We start from the raw sequence: 9,587 nt of genomic DNA on the forward strand, positions 1-9,587 counted from the left end.
ATATATATACGTATATATATACATATATATATAGCAAAAAGAAAAAAATGACATGTCCTTGCTGTAATTTCGATTTGATTAAAATGCACATCCCCCCCTTTTGTTGGTGGCATTTTTCAGTGATAGCACATATTCAATAAAGAAAAGCGAATTATGAAACCATAATAAAACTTAGAATCTTATCTTGGCAAGAAGGAAGTTAAAGGCCAGTGTTAAGGACAACGGTAATTTTCCTGTAGAGAATACCTTCAGGTTGGAAGAAAAGAAAAGTATAGTGCGTAAAGTTTAAAAATGAGAAATTTACAGAAGTGACTTTTTTTAGTAGACAAAGATCTCAACCTCAATAATGAATGGAGAGCCACCATTTTATAGCTGTTAACTTAGCAAATGCAATGTCATATACCTATGAGGATGGAAGAATTCCAACACTCATGTATTCCTGATAGGATATAAAATATTTCAGCCTTGGGAAAACTAAATCTGACAATATCCATTAAAAGACATAAATGAAAACTGGTAGAGTAATAACACTTTTTGGACCGATTTTGGTAATAAAAGTAACATTAGGTAAGGATGTATATAATGGTGGTTGTTTTGTGGCAGGAAAAATATAAGACCTTTGAAAAGAAATCATGTATACATACTGTGGAATGTTTTGCACCTCATAGGTAGATCTATGTTACAGCCAGGAGGAATTTACTTTATAAATTACATGAAAATTATTTTTGCAAAATGACTGGGATAGCATAACCCCATTTTTCTATTTCAAATAAACTTTATATTTGTTTGTAATTATTTATATGAACTATAAGGAATTTAACATACTGAAGCAAGTTTCACTTGAACAGAATTGGCTGATTGAGAGATAGGACATTACCTTTATATTTATCTGTTCCATTTAATACTTTTGAATTTAGAACAAGAAGAAAATTCAAACATAAGTAACAAAAATTAGAAAAGAAATAGCCCTTGAAACCCACTTCTCAGATGTGCAGATATATATTTGCTTTTGTAAATTAAAAAATACCATATGTTATTTTAAAGCCTTTTAAAAACACTGTCACAGAAACACTTCAGTGTCAGAAAACATTGTACTATCACTTGTTCAGTAATGATAATGATATGGTTACATTTTGAGATGTAGTTGACATACAGTTACATATTTAAAGTATTTTATTAGCTGTGACTTCTGTATACTCCTATCTATCTATCTATCTATTTGGTACTGGGGATCAAACTCGGGCCCTTGCGCTTGCGAGGCAGGCACCAGAACCACTGAGCTAAATCCCCAGCCCTTGTATACTTTATTTAAACCATCACTACCATCAAGGTGATGAACATAGTTTCCTCATACCCATGTATAAGTTCCTCCTCCCTTCCCTACCTTTACCTCTATCCCCAGAAAAGCACTGAACTGCTATCATTATAGATTTCACTTACATTTTTATAGAATGTCATACAAATGAGAGTACAGGCACGCTTTGTGACTTCTTTCACTCAGCTCATCCTTACTGTTGGGTATGTTAAACTCTGTTTTAAAGAAATTACTGAGTATGCACTTATGACTATTTGTTTAACAGATGGACATTTTGGATGTTTCCAAGTTGCTGTTACCATTTGTGTGTGTTTTTATGGACATATACAGTCATTTTTCTTTGGTAAATAATTGAGTAAAATGGATATGGGTGGGTTATATATAGATGTACTTTTTTTTTTTTTTTTTTTTTTTTTTTTTGGTGCCAGGGCTTGAACTCTGGACCTTGAGCCTGCAAGGGAGGCACAGTGCCACTGAGCTAAATTCCCAGACCTAGATATACACTTCTAAGAAGCTGCTGATGTTTTCCAGAGTACATGTGCCATTTTATATTCCCACCAGCATTGTTTGAAAATTTTAGGCTATCCTTTTGCTGGTGAATTTCCTTCATAAATTTCCCCAGAATACATTGTGTACATATCTACAGGTCTGTTCTGGGGAGAACCTCTCTCTCTGTCTCTCCTTCCTTCTTTCTCCATTGATTTAATTGTCTGTCTTGACAATAATACCACACTGTCATAAATACTAAGGCTTTGTAGTAACTCTTGAATTCAGATAGTATTAAGATTGCCATCTGAATTTTGTCAAATTGCTCTTTTTGCATCTGAGACAATCATATTTTTGTTTATTAATAACCTGTTTGACTTTTGAATATTGAACCAACTTTGCTTTCATAGGATAAAACTGGGCTTGGTGACACATACCTGTAGCATCAGCCACTAGGGAGGCTAACTCAAGAGCTTCATAAGTTTGAGGCCAACCCGGGCAATTTAGGAAGACTTTATCTCAAAATTAAAAATTTTCAAATAAAAATTTTAGCTCAGTGTTAGCGTGCTTCTTACCTAGCATGCATGCGGCCCTGAGTTCAATCCCAGTACTACCCCGCACCAAAAAAAAAAAAAAGGAAGAAAGAAAAGAAAAGAGAAACTTTGTCATAGTATAATTTACTTGCTAAAAACTTGTTCATTGGCCTGTTGTATTCGGAAATTATCATATTTGGGAATCTGAGTAATGTTGACCTTAAGTTAGAAATATTTTTTCTTCCTCATATACAGTATAGAATTCACTAGTGTGTCTTTTTAAGAACTCAGGGCCAAGGATTTAGCGAAGTGGTTCTGCTGCCTGCCTCACAAGCAAAAGTTCTGGAGTTTGATTCCTGGTACCAATATATATATAAAATTCATAATGAAGAGAAAATAAGTCACAATGAACATGGTAGAATTATCAGAGAAAATCACTTAAGTCATCATTAAGTACTATTACTTCAAAAACAAGGAAATGACATGTGGAAAACACTGAGTTAGCAGAACCAGTAGACAGAAAACTAGCCAGGATATGGAACAGTGTAATCACCCAGGGTCACCTCTTTGACATTTAACTTTGAAGCAGCGAGGTAGACATTCTTTTCAAGGCACATCTCAAATTTACCAAAATAGACCATACTGTGGTTAATAAAACAAGCCTTAATAAGTTTTAAAAATCTAGGTCAAAACATGTTCTTTGTCCACTATGCAATTAAATTGAAAATCAGTAAGAAAAATATCTCTTGAAAATTCTCCAAATATTTTGAAACTAAATATTTCTAAATAACTCAAAAGTCAAAGAATAACAGCAATTATAAAGTACTTTGAACTGAATGAGAATGAAAACCCAAAATAACAAACTTTGTGGGGTGTATCTTGCATTCATTTACCATTGCCGTTGTCATAAATCACCATAAATTTAGTGGCTTGAAGCAACACAAATTTATCATCATAACCTTTTGGAATCTAGAGTCAAAAAAGGTTTCATTGGGCTGCAATGGAGGTATTATCAGGTGTGGGTTTCCTCTGGAGGTTTCCTCTGTGTTTCTCCTATGGGAGAATCTGCTCCTATCTCCTCTGTCCTTTAGAGGAAGCTTGCATTCCTTGGCTGGAGTAGAGCCCCTTCCTCCACCTTCTAAGCCAGCGACATAACATCTGCAGATTGTTATGATTTTCCTGATTCCTCTTTCTCAGTTAAAAGGACCCTTTTGATTACATTGGCAAACCTATGGCACATGTACCACAGCAGGGTGTATCATTGAAAGCTCTAAAAAGGTCACCGTCACTGATCTAGGATAATAGTCTCCCCAACTCAAATCTTTAATTTTATCACATCACCAAAGTCCCTTTGGCCATGCAATGTTACATATTCACAGTCCATGAATTAAGGCACGGACATTTTTGGTGGTCTCCTATTCTTCCTGCCATAGTACTAAAGCAGTATTTAGATGGAAATTCATACCACGAACTGCCTATATTAGAAAACAGTTCTTATATTGTTGACTTCAGCTGGTACACAAAGTATTAAGAAGAGCCAGTTAAACCCAAAGAAAGTACAAAAATGAAAATGATAAATATAGGATAGGAAATAAATGGAGAGTAGGAGAAGAATCATTGAAACCAAATAAACTTAATTTGACTTTTACTTTGATGATGTTTTAATGTTAAAGCCCAAAGTAGAGGGCCAGAGGGCCGTGGATTTAGCTCAGCGGTTCGGTGGCCTACCTTGCAAGTGCAAGGACCCGAGTTCAATCCCCGGTACCAAAAAAAAAAAAAAAAAAACGTAGAGGGACAGGGATTTAGCTCAGTGGTTCTGCCACCTGCTTCACAAGTGCAAGGTCCCAAGTTTGATCCCTGGTACCCAAGAAAAAAAGCCCAAAGTAGAAACATTTAAATTGTGTTGTCTATTTTTGATAGAATTTGAATCTGGTTTTTTTTTATACTTAAATTTTTTACTTCCAATTCTAGGTCCTAAGGAGACTAGTTCACATTATTCAGGCTTTTTATCATAAAACAGAAAGTCTGTTTTTAACATACAATGATTATCAAGCCAATATACATTTCAAACAGCAACCCCTGAATGCTGGACAAACAAGTTTACTCTGTTACTTATTTTGGTTGACATCTCCCAGTAACCCACAATTCTAACACATCACCATTATATATGTATGTATTACTATTATGATCTTTGGCCAGTTCATTTACATCTTCACTGTGAAACTTACTCTTCTGTCACCTGGGTTTCTTCTTTGTGTTGCATCAGTTTGCTAGGTAAATCATGACAGTTTTCTAATTTCCCGAGAGGATTTCTGAAAGGAAAAAAAAAAGTAAGGGATGGAGACAGAATAGGATCCATAGCCTATGGAAACTACATAGGGGATCAGAACTCTTGAATGTGATATAGTCAAATTGATTCAGTGCCAACCTGTATGATTAGAAAGCTGAGTGAAGGAAAGAATAAGTCAGAAATGAATAAGAAGGGATGAAAACCAGGTGTTTGGCAAGGAACTCTCAGAAGATTCCATTCTGGAACATTCTACTCTGTTTCTGTACAACTCTGTGACAATGCACTAGGCCGTTCCCTCACCAATAGTGAGGTATCTGTACTTGATAAGTCTTCAAGCCTTAGTTTTATGTGGCTCAGTCTATAGCCCTATACTCAGGACACCCTGATTTTAAGTGTTACACCTTGGAAGTTCATGTTGTATTCCAAGAGAATGGAGCTCCATAAGGGAGACTTTTTATACTTTAAGCAGTCTAGCCTGGCTGTGAGTCACAAGCTCTGCAGACAGTCTACTGGGTTAGTGCCCTATCAAGCCTTCCCTTCTCATTACCAACATAAAGTGGAAAAAGTGAAAATCATCTGCCAACCCAGAAAGTCATCTTCACAAGTATAAAACAGCAAGAAAACAGATTTATTGCTGAAAATTACTAACAAAAATGCAGTAAACAGTCTGAGATTGCAGAATGAAGGAAATTTCACTTAGCCAGGCAGATGATAATTGATTATATATGTAATTTGTTTTGTTTGTATGTGTTTGCTTTCTGCAGTATTAGAGATTGAACCCAGTGCCTTCTCACCCAGCTACATCCCTAGCCCTTTTAAAATTTTGAGATAAGGTCTCACTAAGCCAGACTGGGCTCGAATTTACGTTCCTCCTGCCTCAGCCCCTCGTATGTGTGTTCTAATAACCTGTCTTCCCCTATTAGCATTTTTCCAGCTTGATTTGTCCTAAATTCTCCTGGTAATTTTGGTGACCATCTGCTAGTTAGTTGTTTTTATCCAAATGAAAAATAAAGCTTCTCATATAAGAAGCAAGTAGTTACTAGAGCCAGTACCTAGATGAAACTCCCATGGTAACAGGGAGAGAATTCTATATCTTCCATTATGCTTGAATTTCAAAGACTAAAAAGGATCAAGATGCGATATGTGTATGTATTAATTTACCACATGAATGTGTTTGTGATGTATTCCAAATATATACTGATAAAAAGAGCTCTCAGGTTCTTAAACATTCCGAAGTTATGTTCATAAAAGCCTTTCTTAGCTTTTGAGAAGATTTATGTAGATATCAGGGGTTTTTCAGGACTTAATACCATCAAAAATTGAAAATATTGGGGCTTCAGTTGTAGCTCAGTGGTAGTGATCTTGCCTGGCATGCACAGAGCTCTCTGCTCAATCCCCAGCACCTCCCCCTCCCCGAAAGAAAAATAATTGTAAGTAAAAAAATGCATCTAGCACACTTAACCTACTAAGTATCATGGCAGAGCACAGTGCACTCTAAAATGTCCTTGCTGCTTTCTGCCTTTGTTGTCAGGTGACTAAGGTTTGTTGGTGCTACACAGCTTCTGCAAAGAGCATTGTACTATATATCACTAGCCCAGGAAACATCAGAGTTACAATTTCTAATGAAAGCAAGAGTTTTTACACCGTTGTAAATTTGAAAAATCAATAGAGGCAAAGAGTTGTAAAGTCAGAGACCACCTGTACAATTTTCTCTAACCAAACATCTAATATAAAGCAAGAAAAGGTCTGTTTGCTTTTAGCACCAGAAAAAACTGAAAAAAGTTTTAAACCTTTACAACTTACTTGATTAGTGAAGAAGTGATCTAGAAAAAAAGGCAAAATTAAGTTTATCAGGTATCTTATTAAAGGTATCTTTATTAGAAGTTGCTTTCAGGTTTATATTATATAGCTAATAGAATACCTTGGGACTAAAAGGTTATTTGTCATGATTTGTCATGTGCCTTTTTTTTTTGGTACCAGGGATCGAACTCAAGACCTTGATGCTTTTGAGGCATGCACAGTGCTGTTGAGCTAAATCTCCAGCCTTTGTGTCATGTTTTAATATGTGAAATGGTAAATATATATATTTAGAACTCGTGTAAAATCCTGGACCTTTCACGTTATATGTGCATTCTACCACTGAGCTATATCTCCAACCTTTTTTATTTTATTTTTTGAGTTAAAGTCTCACTTTAACTCCAGGCTGACTTCAGACTTAAAACTGTCCCTCAACCTCTCCCCAGTAATTGGAATTAAAGTTGTATGCCACCAAATCTGCAAAGCTGGCTTTTTTTCCCCTATAGTACAAATCCAATACAGTTACCTCTTAGCCAAAATGCTTGAGACCAGCAGAGTTTTCTAATTTCAGAGTTCTTGGAATTTGAATATTTGCATATATTGATTGAAAAGTTCCTGAAATCTGAAATGTTCCAAAATCCAAAATGTTCTTATTGGATAAAGTTTTCAGATTTTAGATTTTTAAATAAGGAATGCTCAACCTGAACTATCTTGAGAGCTCCATGAGTTTTCTAGGCCCTTGGGAGATCAAAATCATATGCAAAAATATAACATTCTTAGTAAAATTAACATAGTCAAGGGCTGAAGGTTGTGCTTATTGGTAGAAGAGCCCACTCCCTAGCATTCATGAGGCCATGGGTTCTATCCACATCACCACCACCACAACAAAAAGGTCTGATTGTGTTTAACAGCGTCTGACCTAAAATCTGCAGCAAAATACTTCAACTTTATAACATAAAACAGTATGAGAAGCAGTAAGTGAAAATTGACTTTAAAAGCTTCACTTTTTTCTCATACTTTAAGATTACCATAGATAGTGAAGAACAAAATGGTATCCATTATTCAAATATGTAAGTAGAGTATTAGCATTAAACTTTTCGTTTCCTTCTAGTCTTTACATTGCTATTATCCATTTTTTTAACATTAACATGATTAAGCTCCCTTGCCTCTCCCAATCAAACCCAGGACCCTCATACATGTTAGGCAAGCACTCTGTCCCTAAAATTACATCCCCAGTCCTCTAATCTATTTTTTGAAACCCTAATTTAATCTCATTAGTTTTATGCAAACTTTTTGCCACAAAGAGTAGCTCATAAAATCTGTGTTGTGATATTTGACCTTTATCAGGAAATCTGATAGTTTAACGGGTTTATCTTAATGTGTACCTTCCCTAGACTAGTCAAGACTTTGTGTGTTTGACTAGGGGTGACAGCATTTCACTGTGTGCAGTTCAGGCTGTCCTTGAACTCACTGTGTAGTCCAGTTTGGCCTCGAACTATTTCATTCCTGCCTGATCCTTTTAGATGCTGGGACTACAAGTGTGTGATGACTGGCTTAAGACTTAATTTTTTAAATCATGAACTTTTAGCTCTTTTTATTGTTCTTTACTGCCTTTTACATATTTTCAAAACTTTATCTTATAACTTGTTTCAAGTTGTCTTTTTTCAAACTAATAATCATGAACTTTTAGCAGCTTAATTAAAATGTGGGTAAGGATTTTGGCAGAGTTGATTTGCTTAGGGTAGTTCCTATTAAAAGATCAAAAGCATAAAGGTTTAAATTATTGTTTGCATTTAAATTTTTAGAGATTGTAAAACTAAATGTACAATATGCATGTAATTGAACTTTTGAAATGCTGGAAAGAACAGACTAAAATGATCTGTCTCAGAGATAAGGAAGTCTTTTTACATGGGGGAGATGAAAGAGGAAGCAAAAGGGAAGGGAAGTAAAAAGGACCGAGATGCAATATGATAATGTTCCAATTCCCTCTGACGAATGCATTTTAATTTTAAAAAGGAAAAATAATATTTGCAGCTGTCTATAATAATTCTTCAGAGTCAATTTTCTTATGATTCGAAAAAATAGGTTAAATATTCTTTATTAGGGTTATACCAGTGATAGTTGCAGTGTTTGTCATACTTACTATACATTTCTGACATCTGAGTTGGGATTTTAGATTAAAAACAATGAGCTAAATATTTGGAGTTTTCTCCAGGAGCTGATGCTCCTGGGGAAAAAAAGAGCGAGTACGTGTTCTAGATCTTGTTTTTACACAAAGTAGTTCGTTTGCCGGGCGTGGTAACACATGCCTATAATCCCAGCATTTGGGAGGCTGAGGCGGGACAATCACCATGAGTTAGAGGCTCGCCTGGGCTACACAGAGTGAGTTCAAGTCCAGCCTGAATTATATAGTGAGACCTTGTTTCAAAAAAAACAAAATAGTTCCTCAGAATGCACTATGTCCTCAGAAGGTATTATATGCCTATCTTTTGACTTCTCTCTGCTCTTCTTTCTGAAAAGCTAGCATTTCACAGAAAGGTTTTTCTGAGTACTTTTTCTCAAGGTTTGGGGAAAACTTCTTTTAAAATGCCAGCCACACAGGTTTGATAAAAACCAATAAATTTATAGACTTTCTGCCTTATCCCCAGCCCTTTTCTCCTACTCCATTATTTGTCTTCCAAGTTGTTGTGTACAGATACTCATTAAATCTTAGTTTACAAGATTAGCAACTCGACTCCGTATGAAAATCTTGCATCTATGAGGACAGTTTGTCAGGCCCTTTACAGATAACCGGAGAATATGACGGTACTGTGGTTTCTTTCTGATCTTTGGATGAAGTCGTTTTGCCAGGTTTGATGTGTCACAGTTTGGGGGAATCAGTATTCCATACCAGGGGGCCAGAGTTGAAAATGGGAATATTCTTAGCTTGATGCAATCTTTGATATAAATTTCAAAACCTCTGTGGAGAGAAGACAAAGAATCTTATTAAAGCTAAACAATTAAACTTGCCTGTATTCCCAGTAATTTCCCAAATGTATGTATTAGTCATTTGTTAAAAAAGAGTTCTTGGGCCAAGGATTTACCTCAGTGGTTCTGCTGCCTGCTTCGTCAAGCGCATAGTCCCAGGTTTGATCCCTGGTACCAAAAAAAAAAAAAAAAGAGTTCT

The 9,587-nt window shown here is 35.7% G+C and overlaps 1 protein-coding gene and 1 long non-coding RNA gene across 19 annotated transcripts in view; one reads left to right on the forward strand and one right to left on the reverse strand.

The window, feature by feature from the left end:
* Positions 1–4,909, reverse strand: part of LOC104863537 — a 13,119-nt gene extending 8,210 nt beyond the window's left edge. For both annotated transcript variants that reach the window (XR_780606.1, XR_780607.1), the window contains exons 1-2: positions 4,763–4,909; positions 4,563–4,646 (exon numbers count right to left, since the gene is read on the reverse strand). This is a non-coding gene — a long non-coding RNA (uncharacterized LOC104863537). The remainder of the gene's footprint in view (positions 1–4,562; positions 4,647–4,762) is intronic.
* Positions 1–9,587, forward strand: part of Eif4g3 (eukaryotic translation initiation factor 4 gamma 3) — a 304,279-nt gene that overhangs the window by 206,220 nt on the left and 88,472 nt on the right. The gene's annotated exons all lie outside the window — the stretch shown is intronic.

Source organism: Fukomys damarensis, unplaced genomic scaffold (assembly GCF_012274545.1).
Source record: "Fukomys damarensis isolate Sample0158 unplaced genomic scaffold, DMR_v1.0_HiC HiC_scaffold_23, whole genome shotgun sequence".
Lineage (NCBI taxonomy): Eukaryota > Metazoa > Chordata > Mammalia > Rodentia > Bathyergidae > Fukomys > Fukomys damarensis.